Below are 16,919 nucleotides of genomic sequence, written 5' to 3' on the forward strand. Positions count from 1 at the left end.
TAATTCCAGATTTATTCACTTTCACATTGTATTTTAAATGATGCAAATAAAATCTCATTTCATGCATATTTAGCAAAGAGACAAGAGGAAATAAAACATAGGCTTCATCCAAATAACATACTTTGTGGAAAAATTATTCCAGTAATAATACTGCCTATGACAACTTGTTATATTCAAATAAAGATTAGTATACCCGAAGGAACTAATTTTAAAAGAAAAAGGAAGGGGGTAAGGAACCTGAAGAAGCATTTATTGAACACCAAAATACACCAGGTACTTTAGATATACATTCATATTTAATGCTCAGTTTAACTTAAACAGCTGAAATCATATTCATTTTAAAGTTAAGAAAAACTAGGCCTATTAACTACACTTCTTAATGTCCTACTTCTTTTCATTTGATACTTCTTTAACATTTTAGAGATATTGTATAAATGAAGATTAAGCTCCCTGAGTCCTAAAATGTTTCTCAATCTGGCATAGTTCTATAGCTGATTTTTAAAAAAATAAAATATCTATCTTTTGGTTCATCAGTTTATAATGTTCTTTATTATCCATAAATGAGTGAGGTCATGTGGTGTTTCTCTTTCATTGATTGGCTTATTTCACTCAGCATGATGCTCTCCAATTCCATCCAGGTTGCTGCAAATGATAAGAATTCCTTCTTTTTTATGGCAGCATAGTATTCTATTGTGTAGATGTACTATGGTTTTTTGATCCAATCATCTGCTGACGGGCACCTAGGCTGTTTCCAAATTCTGGCTATTGTATATTGTGCTGCTATGAGCATAGGGGTGCATATATCCTTTCTGATTGGTGTTTCTAGTCTCTAAAGATAGATATAGAGACAGTAAAGCAACAAGCAGACTGTCAAATTACAGCAGGTAGGGTAGGGAGATCTGGGGGAGATAATAGATCAACAGAAGGACTTGTATACATGCATATAAGTACAACCAATGGACATAAAACTCTGGGGAGGGAGGGTATGTATGGGGGGGCAATGTTAAAATATGTACACAGATAATAATTTAATAAAATAAATAAAAATAAATTAAAAAATAAATTAAAATAATAAACTGATTTTATAAATTAAAGAGGAGTACAAACTTCAAATGCTCTCTAGCTCCATCATGGTCACTTCCTAACAATTTTTATTTTCTGTACTTATAATCCCTTTAGTTGTTACCAATACTATTCACAAATATTCAATTTCTCCTGATTCTGGACATATGGTTTGATTGCACTTCTCAAAGCCTTTGAAATCAGAAAGACTTTCCTGAAGTTTATAAGTCACATGCTGTAGAGTAGCTCCTGCCCATGTTTTATTGTTTCAAAATGTTTAAATAACTCTCTTTGGATCACCATTACTAGTTGTTTATTTTAAGGTTTGTGTTTCACCACAGATTTCTATAATAATTTTTGGCTAGTTTCAAAAATGAACTCAAAAGAAAAAATAGATGTCAAAATCAAAACTTATTTGTAGATAGTTCTTATTTGGGAATGTTCTTATCCTGTATACCTCCATCAATATAGATCACCAACAATTGATTGTCTGACTATATATTCTCATGGTTTGAGCTTAGTTATTTTCAATGAAGTCTAAACTATAAATATATTTATTTGAAAAGGCCACAGACAAAATAAGGTGTTAGAAAGAATATGTAAAGCTAATAGATAAGATCTGAGATAAAGAAAGTAAATCACATTTGAATGGATTCAGTTTGTAAATTTATCTTTCTGCTCAAGGACAATATAGATGTTGTTTTTCTTCATCTCCAAAACCACATCTGCAACTTTATGCAGCTAATAGGCACTGCCTTCCCAGCTCGGCTTCATTGTCACAGCAGTGAAAGGAAAGGCTTTGCAGACAGCCTTTTAGTGCCCTCTATTGATGTTTTCAGTCATTCACATAGTTTCAGAAAAAGAAACCAGAATGATTTTTTTAAATGTCTCTGAACGAATTTTCTGTAGAGGAAATGGCAATAATTTTACTAATTTCAGATATGCATTTCACTCCTGAACATATGTTTAAACATATTACTATAACACTTGATTTTCTTTCATCAACTATATATGTCCTTAACTGAAAGAACTTTAACATACACACAAACACACACACACACACACACACACACACACAAACACACACAGTTAATGTGATTGAAAAATGCAAACTCCTTATGAAACTTAGCAGTTTAGTGCACAAACAATAGGATGTCTGAATACATAGGTAAATAGCTGGGGATATTCTAGATACTGTTTGCAGCCTGTAACACAGACACTAACTAAATCTTTCACTATGATGTTCTGTAATTATTTTATGGTATCTAACTAAACCCTGTAAAGAGTTATACCCCTAAACTGTATTGGAACATCACTTTGTCACATTGATCATTAGTCATCCTTAGCAGTTTTTGTGTGTTTTTTCTTTTTCTTTCAGAGTTTCATGCTTCAAAAATTTAAATTTGAAATGTTTATTTCACCTATAAAATAGCATTACATTATTTTAAATGTGTGTGATGCTTTAATATAAAAATAACTATTTAAAATAAGGTTGACTTCATTTTTTTTATTGATTTTTTACAGAGAGAAAATAGAGGGATAGAAAGTTAGAAATATCAATGAGAGATAATCAGTCATCAGCTGCCTCTTACACACCTCCTACTGGGGATGTACCCTCAACCAAGGTACATGCACTTGACCAGAATCGAACCCGGGACCCCTCAGTCCGCAGGCCGATGCTCTATCCACGGAGCCAAACCGGTTTTGGCTGGCTTCATTTTATAATGATAAACTCTGAAGATGAAATGTGAATTGATTTTAAAATAATGAACTAATAGGCTTGGAAAACGTACTTATTTTATTTGTATTTTATTCTTTACCCTACCCCAAACTTTTTTCTCTTTCCCTTTATCCCAGCTGAAATCTCTTAAACCATTAATGATAGTTTGGAGAGAATGAAATTTAACTTTATTAAGAACTTAGCCATTGTGTAGGAGGTGAACAATAATTCCCACAATGCAATAAGGCAAATAGAAATAAGTATGAGAAAGGACAGAATAGACACATTTCTAATATCTACCGTCATTTTTCCCTTTTTATCATTTTATATTATACTTATTGTGATAATACAGAGCACTATAAATATTCAGTTTAAGTGTACCAAAACAAAAGCAAAACCAAGAGCCAAATACAAATTACATAAAAATATCTTTATTGATTTGCAAGATTATAAAGACTCAACTCTCTAACCATATTTACAAATGTAATAATTATGTAGAGTGGTTTCTCAGTAAAATTGCTTTCTAAATAGTTACTTTTATTTATTTATTATTGACTACTAATTTGACTCCTGACTCTATGTATATATCTGGATGTCCTTAATTGAAACTGTATTATGGCCAAAGTAATTTGTTCAAAGTTTATGTTTTATTTATAACTTGAGGCCCAGGGCACGAAATTCATGCACAGGGGCATATGTGTCCCTTAGCCCATCCTGCACCCTCTCCAATCTGGGACCCCTCAAGGGATGTCCCACTGCCCATTTAGGCCTGATCCTGGTGAGGTCGGACATCCCTCTCATAATCCAGGACTGCTGGCTCCCAACTGCTCACCTGCCTGAGTGGCCAGATTATTATGTGTTCAAATATCATAATAATCTGGCCACTCAGTGTATATATTAAATATGAAAAGAGCTTAATTATTTAATGAATGCCATCATTATTCATTTGGTAAGATAAAATACATATAATTTAATTCATTTTCACAGTATTTCCTTCAGTTATGCTACATGAACTAATATAATCAATTTAAAATGCTATACACAGACAAAAAAATAACCTACCTGTAGAAAATGTAATTTCTTTAAGTAAGTCTTCATTCTAAAGAAATGTGTGTTAAAATTGTTTATAAACTATCTGAATAAGAGTAAGTGAATTCAGTCAGCAAGGACCGATGTACCTGAAAGCAGAGGCTGTTTACCCTCAGATGTTGTTTGACAAAGCATTAAAATTGTTGAGATTTCTCTTCTGCTCTTTATAAGTCATCTTGTAGTGAAGCTTACTTGAGATGTATGATAAGTCAATCAAGAAAATGTAGATTTATTTTGGGGATATATAAACTCTTTATGTAAATCTATAAGCTAGTGAAACTATGCTTATATAGTAGAAAGAATGCAGTGGATCTAAGTATGACTACCTTCACTTCTCCTATTCATTCCTGAATCCTTTTTTCCGTTATTTGAAATTTTTGTTAGTAAATCTGTTTATTCAAGGGTGTTATTTTATAGACTACATAATTACTAGCTAGTCTATAAAAAAATTGGCTTATGAGAGCATGACTTTTGGAATGTTGAGGACAAATTAGTGACATGAATGTTGAATTTCCACATAAAAAAAGTTGTGGGTGTAAATTCTCCTAGAAAGAAGAATGGAGAAAAAAAAGACACTTTAATACTTTAATGTGATTATTTGTGATATTTGATTATTATAACAACAGTATTTATATATTTCTTTAACTTTAATATCAATCTACCACATTTATCAAAGTAAATGAAGAAAACTATTTCTTCCCATCAGTGAATTTCAGTCATTTCTTGTAGAACTTAAATTAATCACATTAGACAATATTTTTTTTTCTCTACAAAAAAAGCAATTTCATATGACCCAGTTTACCACTATCAATTCATTCATTTATTAAAAAGATTGTTCTACTGGTATTGCTCATTATTCTTGTCATGGTAGAAAGGAACTTTAAAATAAAATATTGGGCTACTAACAACTGTCTTATTTGTAAGAGAGGATAATGGAAATTAATGCCTCCTTAAACTGAATTGCTCTGCTGTTTTTTACATTTTGGAAACTTATTAAGCTTCTTTCTCTGTAAGCTATTTCAATAACTACCAGTAATTGAAGGTGTAACTGATGTATTTTCTTTTTTGTTCTTCTTGTCTTTGTATCAAAGGCATGTACACAAAATTTTAGAATAAATAAGCAACTGTAAATACATAACTGTAAATATAAAACTGTAAATGTTTGCCAAAACCTGTTTGGCTCAGTGGATAGAGCGTCGGCCTATGGACTGGAGGGTCCTGGTGATTCCGGTCGGGGGCATGTACTTGGTTGCGGGCATATCCCCAGTAGGGGGTGTGCAGGAGGCAGCTAATCGATGATTCTCTCTCATCAATGTTTCTGACTCTCTATCCCTCTCTCTTCCTCCCTATAAAAAAACAATAAAATATATTAAAAAATAATAAATAAATAAATAAAACTGTAAATGTTTAATCATTTACAAATAATTTTTCTCCCTGTAACTTTCTCTTTGTACCCTTAATAAAAATGAAGTTTGGTGTGCATCAAGTGATGGATGGGTAAAATGTGCTATATCCATACAAAGGGATATTACTCAGTATTAAAAAGATATAAAGTACTGATAATGTTACAACATGCATGGGCCTAGAAACATTATGCCACATCAAAGAAGCAGGTTACAAATGAGCACATAGTGTATAATTGCATTTACATGAAATATCCAGATTATGAAAATCTATAGAGACAGAGTATATTGGTGGCTGCTTATTAAGGGGAGCATGTTAAGAGATAAAAGTAACATGTTTTTTAAAAGACTAATAGTTAAATCATTTGAAGGCAAGATAAGCTAAAGAAGGACACATAGACTTCAATATATCATAATAAACTGTGTGGCAAATTACTGAATTTCTAAATTAAGAGACTAATCATAGAATAGAGAAGAAATACGTTGTGTGAATTATTAGGAATTAGCAATTGGTAGATGTGATAATCAATAAAAAGATACAGTCAAGGTTGACCTGGAAGTTTTAGTACTAATAACAAAGAGGATAGTGGGGCTACAGACTTAAATTTGATGTTGATAGTGGTGTGCATAAGTATATATATATATATATATATATATATATATATATATATATATATATATATATTGTGTGTGTGTGTGTGTGTGTATGTGCGTGCATGTGAGCATATGTATATGTATGACAGAGGAGGGAAGAAGATAGAGAAGAAAATGATGGAGAGAGCTAGGATAGCACATGAAAATGGAAGGCTCCACATAAACATATAGAGATAGAAGTAATTCACAGAAATAGCAGAGTTGAAGTTAGGATATTTGATTATGTTTTCCAGGCATGAAAAAGAAGGTAGCTGAGAATTCATTCTTTAAAAGTTCTCCTATTGATGATATAATGAAGGAATTAGATGATCCAGTAAATAATTCTGAGGGAATAGTCAGAAATGCAGGAAATATTCTAGGCTACCATAGTGTGTATGTCAAAAGGATAACTGAAACAGACTCAAGAAGTGGAGCTTCCAGAGCTGCAAGACCCAGCTCTGTATTTCATGCTATGAGTCCTTACACATTATCTTTTCCACTCCTTCCTTTTGAGATATTCTGATAAAGATATCACCATGGTTTCTGGTCACTTTCTCAGCTAAGAAAATGTTTGCGAACGAAGAGAATGATGATGACTGAAAATGGTGCTAAGGTTGTTGGAGATACAATCTACAAATAGCACAGGATGATGGGGAAAACCCTTCCCTTTGTTCCAGCTCAGCTGGTCTAAATATGTGTCCATAAGCAACTCCTCTAGCTTATCTCTACCTCCCTTTCTTTATCTTTAAGTTATGGCCTTTGAACTTGTTCTATAAGATGAAGCTCAGGACTTATAATCTTTCCATATTAAAATAAAAGGTTCCAGTCCACTCCCTTTCCATGCCTCTGATTCTAGGGAAGGGGGTGAGGGAGTGTGGGGAAAGATTGGACAAAGAGCTAATAACTATGGACAAGGACAGTGAGGGGGCGAAGGCCTGGGGTGGGTGGGGACGGGGTGGAGAGGAGCTATGGGAGAAAAAAGAGGAACATCTGTAATAATCTGAACAATAAAGCTAAAAAAAGAGTTTTCAAAACAGAAAGACAAGTTTTTCAGGGAAGGTATAGACACGAGCATTAGCAACATTAAGAGTCTGGGATCATTTTAGATTCAGCCTACCACGAGCTGAACTACTGTAAAGAGTATTTTAAGACTGGTTGGCAGCTTTCACTGACTTGGTTCCAAATTTCTTTCAATGTTAGTATTTTTAAGTTAAATTTTTATTGAAATATTTTGAACACCAAAACGCTTGCTTGTGATCATTTACAAGATACAGTTCAAAGTAACTCCTGCCCAGTAGGGTCATTTGCAAGCAGAAAGACTAAAAAATGTGAGCATGCCACGTTACTTTCATTTATTTACTCATTCGTTTAACAACTACATGCTATCTACCATGCCAGGAAAATGCTATATAACAAAACTATACTGGAGGGAAAAACAATTGAAAGTGCCTGACCTTATGAATCTGAAATATAATGGGAGATAATCATATGAGTCAAATGTTTAATTACATTTAGACATTTATAGATAAAGCTATTAGAGCCCTTTTCTTCTTTTTTATTTTCTAAATTTCACAGGTTCAGATACACCACGGGATCTAAATTGTGTTTAAAACATAGTGCTAATACAGAGTGAAATCACACCTGAGTTTGGTTAGTTTGAGATTTTAATGCTTTTTATCAACATTCAGTGTTGAGATATAACACTGTATTATAGTATCTGCTTATTGCACTTGGTTAACCAACAACAAAACAAGCTGTGTTAGATAATATTTACTCCCTGCAGGTTTGAGACTAACTGTTTTTTGATGGGCTATGACTCATAGATTAAAAGTATAGCAACATCAAATAGCTTTGAGGCTCATATAAAATATCATCAAAATTCATAGTAAGCATAGCAGGAGAGACCACAGATATTTTAAACTCATTGTCAAGGAAGTATTTCCATCTTTCATGAAATTGAAAAGGGAACAGATTAAGCAAAATCTCTTTCTATCTACTTTATTTCTTTTAAGCTTACAGCATATATGGGGAGGAGAGAAACCTTCAGACACATAGAAGTGTGAATTGCTAATAGTTATTCAGCAGACATGCTACATACTTTGTTGACTTATAACTTAGTAAATTTCAGAGTATGTTATTTCTTATCATCATTGCTTGTGTTGACTTTTTTCTTGGCCAATTTTCAAGGTGCATTTCTAGTGGCATAGATATAACTTGCCTGCCTGAACATTTTTGTGGTGTGTTTGACAGAAACTTTTGTCTTCTAAAGCAAGGTAAATAATTGTGGAGAAATTGAAACCTACTTCCATGCTCATTACTACTCAAATTATGGACTAAATGGATGCCCTAGGTCTTTCAATTGATCCTATTTTTAATACAAGGTACCTATATTATTTTTAAAGTTTAATGATTTGGGATTTCATTTACACCAAATAATGAGAGCCTATGCATAACTACAAATTGTATCATGGGTGTTGTCATGCACTATTGCACTTGGTAGATAATTTGTTCAATCTTTAAAGAGAGCTTCTTAGAAATAACTGACATTGAGGATGCCAGTAAACATTGATGTCATGCATCTACCAGCTGCAAAATCATTACTAGGTAAAACTCCTACCGTGAGCAGCCCTCCCCTCCTTATTGCATCTCCATCACTGCTGGTCACTGCCGCCTCACCCTTTTCCTGTTGCCATCCCCTCTCTCTGCCTGCTGGCACTCACCTTGGCTGGCCTGGCATTGCCTGTTCACCGGCCCTGCTTCCCACTGACTGGTAGCTCCGCTGTTTGGTAGATTTGCATATTACACTTTTATTATATAGAATGTTATTTCAGGTCTGCTACAAATAATTGTGAGGAAGAAGAATTAACTTGTCCTATATATCTTCAAGGGTACAAACAAGACCTATGGGCACATGATTAAAAAAAAAAAAAAAAAAAATTCAGATTTTAAATAATAGAAAAATTTCTAAAGATTTATCTGGCCAAAGGGAGAAAAGTCTTTTTCTACAGCCAGTATTTTCCTTATTCCAGAAATGCTCAAATATATGCTGGACAGCCACTTGGTAGCAATGCTGTACCAAGAATATAGGCTTCTATTAGCAAGAATATTCTGCCAGATGACTTTATTAAAAAAAATCTTTATTGTTGAAAGTATTACATATTCTCATTTTTTCTCCTCATTGACCTCTTCTAGCTCATCCCCACCCCTCACACCAGGCCTTTCTCATCCTATTGTAAGTGTCCATAGGTTATGCATATATTCATACAAGTTCTTTGGTTGATCTCTCCCCATTCACTCAGAGACATAGAAGAATGCCAGATGACTTTAAAGGTATTTTATAGCCTTAGTTTCTATTCATGTTTCCACATAAAAAATTTCTCCAGGCCAAATTCTACAATAGTTCTACAGTACTGGGAGAGGCTAAATAAAACATTATGGCATAGACAAATGCAAAAAAAAAAAAAAAAAAAAAAAGAATCCCCTACACTATAATTGATAATATTTAGTTCCCTTTCTTTATATTCCATAACAAAATATTCAGTGGCAGGAAATAGTACTGGAAAAGCAGCTATTAATTTGTCTTCTGGATTATTCTTGCAATAAAAATCAGTGCATCTTCAGCATATTCTTTATTTTTACTTAGATGTTATTTCTGTTCCTTTTCTTTTTCCATTTCTTTTCAAAAGTACCGAAATACTTTTTTTTTAAGATTCATGTCTGTGAAACTGCAATTTTATCAGCTAAAATGCAACCAATTTCACAGTTAATAGTACACTAATTAACATTTCAGTATTTTAAACATATTCTTAGAACATTTCTTAATACTGCAGTGAGGCCAGGAAATTAGGCAAGTACTTGGCTGTTCAGTGAACTATTAATCTCTCTCCTTGAAGTATAAACATCCTGAAAAATGGAGCCTGAAGCTTCACATGTAAAAATGTGGAAGAAATGTTATGTTTCTGGGAATGGAAAGAGCAATGTAAGTATGAAGGAGGTAAAGCATCTTTTGAAAAAACCCTCTCCTGAGGATATGTTTTCATTGATTTGAGAGAGAGGAAGGAAAAAAGAAACATCCACGTGAGAGAAAAACATCAATTAGCTGTCTCCCATACACACCCTGTCCGGGAAGCGAACCTAAAACCTAGGTCTTGCCCTGACCAGAAATGGAACTCACAGCTTTTTTATATACTGGATGATACTCCAGTCAACTGAGCCATCTAGCCAGGACAGGCAAGCATCCATTTTTAAATACAATCCAATTTTATAAAATTGCACTTGGCAAAATACAAAAGATACTAAGCTTGTCATTAACCTTTATATTTGGGGTTCCAGAATTTGCTCATCAGAATGAAACTTCAATATTCTTGTCTTCAGTTTCAGTATCTTAAAAAATGTAATATTTATTTCAACTATGAAAACAGAATTTACTATAAAAATATAAATAAATACTATGAGTGTATAGTGATTTTACATAAAATTAATTTTAGGAATTATATTTCCTTCAAAGAAAAATATTACAGGTTGGGAATATCTCACAAAACTTGTGAAACTGAAAAGGAAGTTTTGGTGGGAACCATTAACACAAAAAATTAATGATGTATAAAAATATATAACTTTCCAAGCTTTCAGAGTCTAAAGAATTATCTAATTTTGAAACCATGAAATAATAAATTTTAATTAAATATTCTAAATTTAGTACCAGTAAACTGTTTTCATTAAAGTCATGATAAACCTTTGGAAAGAGTCCTTGACATATGATTTAAAAATATTACAATCAAACAGTAAGGCCATAAGAACTATATCTGAAGAATAGAATCTTCATATATTATTCTTATTTTGTAGAAAAATCAAAGAATTTTATATAAAAAATTGGCCCTTGGAGAAAATTGTAGCAAGCCAATTCCATTCTATATTTAGAAAGGTGAATTCCAAATCGATAACTAATCTGAATAGAAGCAATAGAAAGTATTAAATCATAAAAAACAATGCATAATTGAGCATTTCTATATCTCCAATGAGTCTAAACTTTTTAAAAATATTCTACCTGATTAATAAAATGTGCTTTTTTAAAACCAAGAAATTAAACAATAGAGTCATTGTTACATAAGTACATATCCCCTCAAAATATGTAACATTTTCTAATGTTCTAAGCAATGTTATTATATAGACAAATAGGTTTGTTTCTTAATTTTCTTATTTTATAGTCAGATACAGATATATTTGTGTCCAATAAACAATTCCAGTGGAGCTTTATCCACATAAATCAAAGCCCATCTGGAAGCATCTTTGAAAAAAAAAATGTTTTATCTACGATTCCAGCTACATATAGAAGATAGTTATTTCATATTTCACAGAATCTTAAAAACCCATATATGAAGTTTCTTTTTTTCTATGAAATAATAGACATAAATTTAAAAAAATCACCCTTTGGTTTATGCAAAACTTACTCTCCATTAGTAGGAAAAATTTTATGATTCACAAGTTTAATCAAAATTAAATTCTTCTTTGAAGTTAGTACATAACTGAAATATCTACATGAGACAAAGTTGATAAATCACATTGTTCCTGGGTATTTTATACTTTACATTATATACTGACACATCCATGGGTTAAATTTATTCTGACCTGTGATTACTGCCTTTATCTAAGCCAATCACCCTCAGCCTCACATCAACTGAGACCCCAGGCATCTATCTATAATAATCTTATCTAATAAAAAAGTAATATGCAAATTAACCATCATTACACTCAAGCCACGCCCACCAGCCAATCAGAATGAGTATGCAAATTAAACCCAACCAAGATGGCTGCAGCCACAGAGAGCAGTTGAGAGGCCTGGGTTTCCCCAGCAACAGAAGCCAAGCTTTCCACACATCCTGGGTGGCCCAAGCCTCCACTCAAGGATATAAAGTTTAAATTATAGAAGATTCATAAAACCACACAGAAATGAGGGCAGCTGGAGTGAGCAGGAGGCTTGGTTCTGCTCCAGGCTACAAAGTTTCAATTGTAGAAGGTAAATAAATTCAAGATACCAGGGCCTCCACTTGGGTCACCAGGGGGTGTGGCTGGCCTGCAAACCACCACAGGCCCCTCGCCCAGGCTATTCCATACCCCAAGGGATCCCCCATCCTGATCCAGGACACCCTTCAAGGCAAACCAGCTGCCCTCCACCTGTTAACCAGGCCTCTATCCAATCTAATAAAAGAGTAATATGCAGATTGACCATCACCCCAACACACAATAATTGCCCCCATTTGATGAAAGATCCTACCCCTATGTGGATACAAGATGGCCACCACAAGATGGCCAGCAGAAGAGGCAGTTGGGAGGCACCAAGCTGCAAGGGAGGGCAGTTGGAGGCAATCAACCCTGAAGGGGAGGGCAGTTAGGGGTGGCCAGGCAAGTAGAGGAGGGAAGTTGGGGGCAAACAGGCTGGCAGGAGAGCAGTTAGACATCAATCAGGCTGGCCTGGGAGTGGTTATGGGAGATCAGGCTGGCAGGCAGAAGTGGTTAGGGGCAATCAGGAAGTCAGGCAGGTGAGCAGTTGGGAGCCTGTAGTCCTGGATTGTGAGAGGGATGTCTGACTGCCCATTTATTTATGTCCCCAGATTGGAGAGGGTGCAGGCTGGGCTGAGAGACCCCCTCCCATGCTGTGCATGAATTTCTTGCACCAGGCCTCTAGTAAAAGCATAATATGCTAATTAGATCAGACGATCTTCCAGACAAAGCCAAGGCTGCAAGGGAAGCCTGGATCCTGGGTGCCAGGGGAAGCCAGTTCAGCAGCTAAGGGAAGAAAGGCCTACTCTTGCAGGAATTTCATGCATCAGGCCTCTAGTATATATATAAAAACCTGAACAACCAAATGATTGAATGACCAGAATGACTGGTTGACTGGTCGCTATGACATGCACTGACCACCAGGGTACAGATGTTCAATGCAGGAGCTTCCTCCTGGTGGTCAGTGAACTCGCACAGCAGGAGCACCACTAAGCTGACTGACCCATCCCAGCAGCCAACCAGCCTGGAGACAGCCACTCACTCCCTCAGTAGTCCTGCAGGTCTAATCTCTGAAGAATGGACCAGGCACTGACAGATCAGCACCACTGGCATGACCCCACAGTGCTACTGGCCTCCTGGAAGTTGGCCTCGAGCACCCTGAATGCTTCCCTTCTCTAGACATTCTGCAAGAAATAAAGGGTATAAAAGTGGCTGCCAGGTGGCTCCCAACAACCGGTGCGAACATCAGCAGGACAGATCCGGATCTTGGACAGGCAAAAGAGCATCTCACAATCCACCAGGAGGGCCAATCATATCACATCCTGGGCCCCCCCCTACCTCCCTCAGAATCCCACCTGTGCACAAATTTGTGCAACAGGTTTCTAGTAATTATATAATTAAGAATTTTATGTGAAACATTAAAACATCATTTCCAAATTCCAAAAACATATTTCTGCACTCTGCCTTGTCATTCTGGCACTGGAGTCTACAAGAGCTATCTTCTTTGTCAGTTGGCTCTCTTTTATGGTCGGCCAGTACAGGGCACCGGGTGAGATTAGATTTTCTCCCTCCTCATGTATTCTGTTATTTCCAGAGCAAAAATGCTTCTCCCTGACAACAATGGTCTATCCCAGGGTCCAGCTCCTTTCCTTCCTACAGAGCCAGTGTCCTGCTGTCCTTAACTCCCCCGCTGGGCAGTGCTGCCACTTAGAGGCCTAATTCTTAGCTCTGGTGGTCCCTTTCTCCAATCTCCAGAGACAGCCACGCAGAACTCCTTTCCTGCAGTCTGATTCTCAACTCTATAGGGTCTATTAGTCTCTAGACTTTTAGTTTCCAATAATGCAACCTCAATTCCTTTGTTCTCCCAGACCTGCGGGAATTGCTGTTTTTTTTCAGTTATTAACACTGTAAATTCAGTTTTCCCTTCTGGTCTTAAGTTTTCCATCTTCTGCCTCACACATTCCTATTAATATATTCTCTTAATTGAAATAACTAGTGTGGTTTCTTTCTCTTTTGCTGAATCCCAAGCAATAAGATAAAATACCTTTAGGTGTGAGTCAGATTAATACCTATATACTCCACCACAGTGAAAGCCAAACTTTGCAAAAAGTAGAAAGTCATGTGGTTAGACATAAGTTAGTCGTGAGACACTTTCATAAAACCTTTCATATAAATGAAGATTAATATTCTTAGATAGCTTCAACTTTTTTCTGTTTAAAAGGACTATCTGCTTTCTTACTTTGCCCTCTCTTCTTTGGGAAGCATTGTGCAAATTATTTCAAAAATGGCAGTAGCTTGTTTATTAATATTTTATGGAGAAAACTAACACTTGTCAAGTTAATGATTTTTAAGATCTTAACATTTAGGATTACATGCAAAAATACAATCATTTTTAAGTCTAGTTTAACATTGAAAAAGTTTTTTCTTATATATTAAGGTAAGTAAAGGCAAGTGTCCTGTGAAATTTTTGAAAAGTTTAATTCAAACCATAATTGTAATGGAGCCCAGCATTTTCCTGATTATACTCACTTGAGCTTCAAATAAGCCACAGATTGAATTAGAAAGAATTCAGCAATTCCAATCAAGGTTTTTCCATTTAATAACAAGAAGATATTATTCAGTGTGAATGATGACACTCAACAGTAATCACCTGCTAAGTTTGAGGCAACAATCCTTGCCTTAATAATTAAAGACACACTAAACAAACAACAACAAAAACATTTCAGTGCCTGCCCTGCATTTTTACTATGATAGACAATAAAGATAAAAAAATAAATATTTTTTGCCAATGAGAAGTTTTTGTCAGGACAAAAACACAAATGTATAAAAGACAACAATATTATAGTAAAGATTGTAATAACAATGGTTATCAAAAGCTTAATACATTAGTTTCATAGTTGACAAAATGTCTCTTTTTATATATAACTAATCTTTCAAATATTATTCTGAATAAAAATGAATATATGGAATTTACATAAAACAGAAACTTAATATTGAACAAATAAAACTACACCATCCAAATACAGATTTTATTCATCCACTTATAAGTTCCAAAATAAAGTAAATCTTAGCATCTGGAAATGTAAATATGATTTTAAGTTAAGAATAAAACAAATGATATTCTTAAAGAACAGTGGCTGTCTTTAGGTAGAGAGAGGGGATTTTCATTGGGGAAATTACTGAAAGTTCTTTGTAATTTGGGAAATATGCTCTTTCGGGACAAAGGCAAAAGGATATTGCCAGTATTTATAATTATTTGCACACACACACACACACACACACACACACACACACATAAGAGTGTATAATATATATATTAATATATATATATATATTATACAAGATATAAAAAGAAAAATCAAGTTTTTATTATATTCCCTGCACAAATGTGGAACAGAATTGTTTCACAGCAAAACCAAGGCCTTTATACTAAGGCTTTTATGATCTATTCAAGTTTTGAAATATATACTCAAGTCAAACTCCAGACATCTTCTTCAGAAAATAAAAGGGAGTATCCATACAACTGTCATCTGATTTCTCAACAGAAACTATGCAGGCCAGAAGGGAGTGGCAAGAAATACACAAAGTGATGAACAGCAAGCACCTACAACCAAGATTACTCTACCCAGCAAAGCTATCATTTAGAATTAAAGGTCAGATAAAGAGCTTCACAGACAAGAAAAAACTGAAGGAGTTCATCAGCACCAAACCAATGTTATATGAAATGCTGAATGGTACTCTCTAAGAAGAGGAGGAAAAAGATAAAGATAAAAACAACAAAGGGACAACATATACATATCTATCAACAAGTGAATCTAAAAATCAAGTGAATAAAAAATCTGAAGAACAAAATAAACTAGTGAATATAATAGAATCAAGGGCATGGAAAGGGATTGGACTGACAATTCTTGGGGGGAAAGGGGAGTGGGGTTCCAGGAAGAGATTAGACAAAAATCTTACACACCTATCAATGAGGACAATGAGGGGTGGTAAGAGCATGGGGTGGGGTGGCAACCCGGTGGAGGGGAGCTGTGGGGGGGGGGGGGGGGGAAGAACAACTGTAATAACCTGAACAAGAAGGGTTTATTTAAAAATATTAAAAAATGGCCAAAACCGGTTTGGCTCAGTGGTAGAGCGTCGGTCTGTGGACTGAAAGGTCCCAGGTTCGATTCTGGTCAAGGGCATGTACATTGGTTGTGGGCACATCCCCAGTAGGGGGTGTGCAAGAGGCAGCTGGCCGATGTTTCTCTCTCAATGACGTTTCTAGCTCTCTATCCCTCTCTCCTCCTCTCCTCCTCTCTGTAAAAAATCAATTATATATATATATATATATATATTAAAAATGCAAAGGAGAGTATATGTACTGAGAAAACATTAATGGCATTTGATTGCAAAGCTCAGGTAGAACTGCTAGAAATAATTTTAATATGATGTTAATATAAGCATAATTTTTTGTGTACAAGTTAATCTATGCTTTAAAATGTATATTGCTTCATAAAATATGAGTTAAGTGTATTATATGTTTCAGATGTCAGAAAGAGCAGTGATTTATATTTTAGCAATGCTGCTATTAAGTTATTCGACTTGGTATTGTTTGGCTGAAAAAACAAAAAATAACACTGCTTTCTGAAGGCAATTATAGACTATATTACAATAGATATGCTGTTGTTCTTCCCTTTTATAAAACAATGCAGAAAAGTGAGGACACAGCTTATCTAAATTGTGAAACTATGTTCTTGGCAAAGGTCTATACTTTTTTGCATTTGATAGTGAAAATTTTAATCCATGTGACCCACTTAATTTATTAACATGTTAGAAAAATATTCCTGGCCCAGCCAACTTGGCTCAGTGGTTGAGCGTTGACATATGAACCAGGTCAAATTTGATTCCTAGGTAGGGCAAATGCCTGGGTTATGGGTTTGATCTCCAGTATGGGGCTTGCAGGAGGCAGCCAGTCAATGAATTCTTTCTTCATTGATGTTTCTATTTCTCCTTCTCTCTTTCTCTCAAATAAA

This window comes from Pipistrellus hanaki (assembly GCF_964339955.1).
Source record: "Pipistrellus hanaki genome assembly, chromosome: 2".
Classification (NCBI taxonomy): domain Eukaryota; kingdom Metazoa; phylum Chordata; class Mammalia; order Chiroptera; family Vespertilionidae; genus Pipistrellus; species Pipistrellus hanaki.